The sequence below is a fragment of the Marmota marmota genome, unplaced genomic scaffold (assembly GCF_001458135.2).
Source record: "Marmota marmota marmota unplaced genomic scaffold, marMar, whole genome shotgun sequence".
NCBI classification, from domain to species: domain Eukaryota; kingdom Metazoa; phylum Chordata; class Mammalia; order Rodentia; family Sciuridae; genus Marmota; species Marmota marmota.
The window spans coordinates 337,800-344,765 of record NW_026000316.1 but is presented as its reverse complement, the minus strand read 5'-3'; the positions used below and the strand labels follow the sequence as shown (position 1 = coordinate 344,765).

At 40.2% G+C, this 6,966-nt stretch overlaps 2 pseudogenes; both read left to right on the top strand.

Annotated features, from left to right (window-relative positions):
* The first annotated feature begins 1,959 nt into the window (after positions 1–1,959).
* Positions 1,960–3,043, top strand: LOC107156215 (annotated as a pseudogene).
* On the top strand, positions 3,032–3,814 carry LOC125614484 (annotated as a pseudogene).
* Positions 3,815–6,966: the final 3,152 nt, after the last annotated feature.

Sequence of the window (6,966 nt, the reverse complement as noted above, 5' to 3'; positions counted from 1 at the left end):
GCCCGTCTGCCCGAGCTGAGGTCTGGAATGGCCGCTGATCCACACCTTGGCCTTGGTCATGAGGACAGAGCAGAATCTACAAGATGAGGTCAGAAATCCTGACCACTGTGACCCCAGTCTCTTCTCCAAACCCCCAGCTCTGGGCTCTTGGGGGACATGAGCCCTCCCTCCCAGCATTGCTCCCTTTAGGGCTCCCTCCTGCACCCATGCGCGTGTCCTCCTGGCTGCTGGCGCAGGGCTCCCTCTGATACCATCTGCTTGGCATTTCCAATGGCCTCTGTACCTCACTGATACATTCAAGGGGGAAAAAGGTCATCCCATAAATCTGAGGTGCTATCCTGGGGATGGCAGCGGCTGATCATGGTGACATCCCCCGGGCCTGGGAAGGTAGAGCTAATTAGTTAAAAAACTTACTTTGCGACGTGAGTCACTGGAAGCAGGTGTCAGGAGAGCCATTAACGAGGCTCTCGTGACTCGGATGGTATTTCCACTCTGCCTCACCACGGGGGCACCGTGCTGAGATAGTGGGGCTCTGGGGGGTGGAAGGGAGGGAGGGAGGGAGAGAGAGAGAGAAGGAGAGGCCAGGAAAAGAAATGTCCTTCCAGGGCATGTTCCCAGTGACCTACTTCTTCCAACTAGGCCCCATCTCCTAAAATTTCTACCACCTCCCCATAATGCCATCAAATTATTAATCAATCAGTGAATTAATCCATTGATAAGGTCAAAGCTATCATGATCCAATCACTTTCCAAAAGTTCCACCTTTAAATATTGCTGTACTGGGGAGCAAGCTTTCAACACATTAATCTTTGCGGGAGAGTTCATATCCAAACCATACCAGACAGTCATGCAGAATTCCAGGATACCTGGCATGCCTGTTATTGTAATTAACCCAAATTGCACTGATCCTTCTCTCCATTTGAGAATGAAGATTGCTTTCTTACATGGGATCACAATTAAAACCTAAAGCATGCCTGCTCATCAGGAGGTTGTAGGTGTTATTATCCTGTTTCATAGATAAGACTGGTGGAAAGTTAGTCACCTTCTTAGTGTCCTAGTGATGAGGTTATGATCATTTCATTCTTGCTCCAGTAGCCTATGAGACTCTACATCTCACTTGGTTCTTATCTATGAGTTATTGGTTCTGTGGTGTACAGTCCATACCTTCCTCAGATGTACTCTTGAAAGACAAAGACTATTTTTGAAACCACCATACAAAAAAAAAATGGGGCTGGGGTGATGCCTTGCCTACTCCTACCCAGTTAACTTGAAGTTGTGCAATGACACTTTTCCTCAGCTCCATCTCCTTACCCTCTTATACCCAGCAGTGACACTGATGCTCACAAATATTGGAAATGTGGACTTATCCCTGCTTGCTGTTATATTCCCAAGTATTCTCTCTACATTTATGCTATTATGTTAATGTCAAATGTATTGCACGGACAGAATGAAGGAGGCAAAGATGGAATTGGGAACTAATATTTGTTGAGGGCCTACTAGATGCCACACATTATAGGTAGGTATTTTCAGACTTTTTCTCTTCAAGTCCTCAAAGTGATACTTTGAGGTTCAGATCATTACCTCCTTCCTACAGCTGGGCTTAGAGAGCAAAGTACATGCTCTAGGAGCTCTAGAAAGATGTCAAATTGACATTGAAGCCAATTTGAAAGGCCTTCCACTGACCAATGCTTGGATAATTTTAACATCAGTATATATTATAGTAATAACAGAGGCTAACCCTTTGTTAAAAATGTTGTTCTTTGGGTCATACCAATATAAATAATACATTGAGAAATATATTTATAAATAAATAAAACAGGCCATTTGGGTCAGCACTCCTTCAGTGTGGCCACTCACAGCTGCACACCCAGTGCCTACTGTTGCAACTAGCTGTACCAGGTGGAATTGGGATGAAGCCCAGGGAAGGGCTTGAGAGGCCCAACTTCCACACTGTTCATAAAACAGGTGGACCAGTAGTGTGGACCCCCAGAGAACAAAAAGGCAAGATAATAAATTACAGAATGGTTCTTTGCATCACAAGGATATAGTTCATGACAAAAACTTTGAGCCCTACCTTTCTGGACAGTCCAACTGGGGTAACAGTTACCCCTTGATGTGCAGGGGACCCTCCAATTCCATACCTCACCACCTATGGGCAGCTCCATAATGGAGACAATCATTCCATGCATGATGCTGTTTTTAGGAAGCCAGGGGGCCTGGGGAACAACATGTGTCAACATAGGTTTAGTTTCTTCCCTCAAAATCCTATATTCTCAGCAGGAGGGGCAAGTAGTTCTCAGAGCAGCATACTCAGAGCTCCACATACAGAAGCAGCTATACTTATCTGCCAAGCTCCCTGAGTGGCATGGTTGTTGATGGACAGACAGGTTTTCACAATGACATACTTACCAAGGCACCTGGGATGAACAGCCTGGAATGGGGCACAAGGATGTCACCACTTCTGAAGTCAAGATGGTGGGCTCTTTATCAATGATGTGGCACTGACAGGAATCCTTTCTAGCAGCAGTGGGACAAATGTAAACATGCTAGTTTCAAAGCCAACCTCTTGGGCTGCCATTGCTGACAAGCCTGCAAAACCATAGCCTAAAATGAAAAAGAAAAAAAAGTGGGCCTGTAGTAGGGGTTGTGATGCCTCCTCCACCTATAAAGAACCACATGGACACTGGCACCCAGGATAATAAAGGGCCTGTGCTGAAGGTCCCAGCTCCTGGCAGTCACCTGCCCCTAGTTTACCCTGCAGCCCCAGCAGGTGGTCCATATTCTCCCAGCTCAGGACTCCCCCATTGGCCCAGTCACAGCATCAGAGCCCTCAGCAGCCACCCAAACCTGCTGGATCACCCCTTATAACAAAAACACTGCATTTAAGTAGAACAGGGAGGCTAGAAGTAGTAGTAACACTCTTGAAATCACTCAGATTAATTTTGTCCCATGTATAGACTTCCACCCTGTCCTTGAGAAATAGAAGGCCCTCTACAGCTACAACCTTAAATAGTTTGAGTGAGCCCTTAAAAATGGGCATGTTCATCATAAAGAGTTATTCAGAGGACAACATCCATCACTGCATCAAGTACCGCAACTGGTGCCACACTGAACATGGCAACAAGCTCCTGAATAACACCTTCCCTGCTTTTCAGCATCAGTGAGACTAGGCATTTCTGTGATATGGCCAAGATGAAGTTTCCTGTGGACTATGGCACCACGGCTGTGGTCTGGTCTCAGGATAAGTGGAAGGTCACGTTTGACATGAAGTGGATTTTTGTCAAAAATGTGCCCAATAACCAGCTCCAGCACATCAGACTATGGAACAACAACAAACCAGTCACAAACTCCTGAGAGACAAAGGAGGTGCCTCTAGTAAAAGCAAAACAAATGCTGAGAATTATTTCTTCCTTCAAGCACACCATCTGAAGCCTTGAAGACTTTTCTCACTATGAGAAATGTCAGGAGGACGGAGAGGTGGTGCACAATGAATGGCAAAATCGAGACAAACAATAAGGACAAACTAGTCTCTTATGTTAACAGTTGACTTTGAAAGCAAAGTATATTTGGTGCTATCTTCATGCTACGTTCATGTTCACCTACTTTGCAGTTAATTTTTGCCAGATGGATCTGCATTCATTTGTATTTTTCCTTGTGTTATAATGTTACAGAATTCACTAACAGAGAAGTGTTTTGTCAGCTTATCAGTCAGAACTAATGCAAAATATAAATATCCTTAAAAACAACAAAAACCTAATATAACTCAAAGATTTTTTTTTGGAATTTTCTTATTTTATATCCAGTCATTTATTATTTCCAAGATGACTTAACAGTTTTTACCACTCTACTTCTTTGTAGCAAACACAAGAACCCATGGGTTGTTGTGTCATGTAAAGAATGCTGTTAAAATCTCACAGTGCTGAAATAAAATGTTAGTGATGATCCTCTTCAATTGATTTGCCATTTTTACTATTTGTGTTATCTGTGTAAAAATGCTTATCTGTCCATTTGGATTTTCTACTGGATAGAAAGATAAGTTTTAGTTTTTCTAACATGATGACCACCTTTGTATCCTTGGAAAAGCCATCCTTCACTATGTCTTGCCCACACTGGGTGGTCTGCTTCACCCCACTGCTACTGTCTAATCTCTTAGGGAGGATTATTTAGTGTTTTAGGTCTGTGTCAGTGTTCAGTTGTTCTCAGTTGTTGGCAGAACATTTTTCATTTTCCCCTTTAATTCAACTGAGAATCCTGATGTCATCTTAAGTTTTATACCAATAATATTGAGCTTTAAAGTAGGATTTGATAGTACAGACAGTGTGATGGGTGATGCCACCTAGTAAATTTCACTGTGTATCTAATTTTTGTTTCTGTTGAATGGGTTAAAAAAAAAAAGCAAAACACACACACACACACACACTTTTTAGAAAACAAATTTGCTGTCATGTTTTGTGGAGTGAGGGGCCTATTGAAGAGATCACTGCCTGGAGTCAGATTTCAGCATGTAGGTGGTACTCAGGCCCATCACCCTCATACCCCAATTCTGCACATACCTACCACAGAGGATCCTCCCTGTCTTAGAGAGTAGATACCTTCTGAAGTTATTTAATGCAAAAGAACCTCTAAGTTAATGTATAACCTATATTATTTTGACTTGTATCTAGAATGTGTCTCTTGCTCTGATTTTTTTTTATACTGCCTGTATGGAGTTATGGACAGCATTAGATCACTGTCCGTTGGGAGAATACAAGCCTTAATATACATACCTGTTTATTATAAATAAACAAATTATAAATAAAAACTATACATTCAAGTGTCAACTAATAATTTTGGAAGGCAAAGGAGAATTCAAAAAGAGGCACTGGACAACTATTATGGCAATACATTATTCAGACAAGAAAAAAAATGGATGCTCAGTCTGCACCAGATCTCACTGCAATCATTGAGTCACTATGGTAACCATGCTAGTGAAGGAAAACTAGGAAATGGATCCAGTGTCCAGAGCACCAACTTGCTCTCGGGCTGGCTAAGCTGGTATCTGCAGGATAGGCACATGTGGAGAGACTTTAGTTCCAAGGCCCAAGGTGTGAACTTACTTGCTTACTATGGTGTATGAAGCACACTGAAGACACAGAGCTGGGGTCTATAATGTGGGCACTCACAGAGCAGCCTGTCTTGGGGTTAAGTGAATATGTGTGGTTGGAAGAGGTGGAAGTTATTGTTCTGAGGCAGCACAGAGGATTTTCTCTTATTTTTTTAAGTTTTATACATTTAGGGTTTGATTAGATCTATGAGATTAATTTTGAGTTACCTTTTCAATGTGGCATGATCACAGTTTACATTTATGCAATATCCAGTTGATATGCCACAATGTATAGGAAATACTTTTTTTCACTGAATTATCTTTGGATCTTTGTTCAAAAACAATGAATTAACCAAAATTGAAGTTAAGAAAAAATTTCCATCTGCAATAGCTACCAAAATAAGTGAAATATGTAGGGAATAATTTAATCAAGAAGATGAAAGTTGTACACCAGAAAACATACATTTAAATATTATAAATAGAAATAGTTAAGTAGATGAAAATAGAGATATATCCTATGTTTAAGAACTTAAATGAATCAATATTGTCAAAATATTCATTCTACCTGAAGCAGTCTTATTTATAGATCCAATGTAATTCCTATAAAAATTCCAATTGTTTTATACTTGAACAAAAAATATATCTAAAATTCATATGGTATCAGGAAACACCCCAAATAAACAAATCAACCTTGAGCAAAAAGAAGAAATCTAGAGGCATCAGACTACCTCATTTTAAAACCTACGGGCAAAGCTATAGCAATCAAAACAGCATAGTATCAGCAGTAAAACATACACATGGGCTGGGGATGTGGCTGAAGCGGTAATGTGCTCGCCTGGCATGCGTGGGGCGCTGAGTTCGATCCTCAACACCACATAAAATAAAATAAAGATGTTGTATCCACCGAAAACAGAAAAATAAATATTAAAAATTCTCTCTCTCTCTTAAAAAAACAACATACACATAAACCAATGAAGTAGAATAAACAGCCCAGAAATAAATCCACACATAAAGACAACTGATTTTCAAAAAAAGGTGTCAAAAACATATAATAGGAAAAGGGCAGTCTCTTTGTTATCAAAAGCTTGGTCCTTGTCCCTATGCCAATCCAATGATGAGGACAGATTTGGAAAAAAAGGAAAAAGAAGTTTTATTGCTTTGCTAGCAAAGGAGAAACACAGGGGACCCCTGTTCTACAAGCTGTGATTCTGCACATCAGGGGAAACAGAGGGTTTTTTAAAAAAAATATTTATTCTTAAGTTTTAGATTTACACTTATGTGGTGCTGAGGATCAAACCCAGTGCCTCTACTTCATCTCAAAATCCTAGAAAAAGAAGAGCAAAACAACAGCAAAAGAAGTAGAAGGCAAGAAATAATTAAAATCAGAGCTGAAATTAATGAAATCGAAACAAAAGAAACAATTAAAAAAATTGACAAAACTAAAAGTTGGTTCTTTGAAAAAATAAATAAAATCGACAGACCCTTAGCCATGCTAACGAAGAGAAGAAAAGAGAGAACTCAAATTACTAGCATACGGGAAGAAAAAGGCAATATCACAACAGACACTTCAGAAATACAGAAGATAATCAGAAATTATTTTGAATCCTTATACTCCAATAAATTAGAAGATAGTGAAGGCATCGATAAATTTCTTAAGTCATATGATCTGCCCAGATTGAGTCAGGAGGATATAGACAACCTAAACAGACCAATATCAATTGAGGAAATAGAAGAAACCATCAAAAGACTACCAACTAAGAAAAGCCCAGGACCGGATGGGTATACAGCAGAGTTTTACAAAACCTTTAAAGAGGAACTAATACCAATACTTTTCAAGCTACTTCAGGAAATAGAAAAAGAGGGAGAACTTCCAAATTCATTCTA